The sequence below is a fragment of the Oryctolagus cuniculus genome, unplaced genomic scaffold (genome assembly GCF_964237555.1).
Source record: "Oryctolagus cuniculus unplaced genomic scaffold, mOryCun1.1 SCAFFOLD_150, whole genome shotgun sequence".
NCBI classification, from domain to species: domain Eukaryota; kingdom Metazoa; phylum Chordata; class Mammalia; order Lagomorpha; family Leporidae; genus Oryctolagus; species Oryctolagus cuniculus.
The window spans coordinates 77501-77732 of NW_027208336.1; positions in this window are offsets into that span (position 1 = coordinate 77501).

The window sequence follows — 232 nt, forward strand, 5'->3', positions numbered from 1 at the left end:
ACCTGACGCAGCCAACCGGGGGCCGTCGTGCCTCAGCCACAGCCACCCAAACACGCATCTTCACGCGGGGAAGACCACCGGCCCCGCCCCCGCCACCAGTCACGGACAGACCCCAACCCCACAAGGCCCCCACGGGCACGCGGGCAGCGGAGCCCTCAAAGAGCCCACCCTCCCCCGGAGGGGGGGGAGGGCGAACGGCCCAGCCCGCAGCGACAGCGAGGGGGGGTGGGGG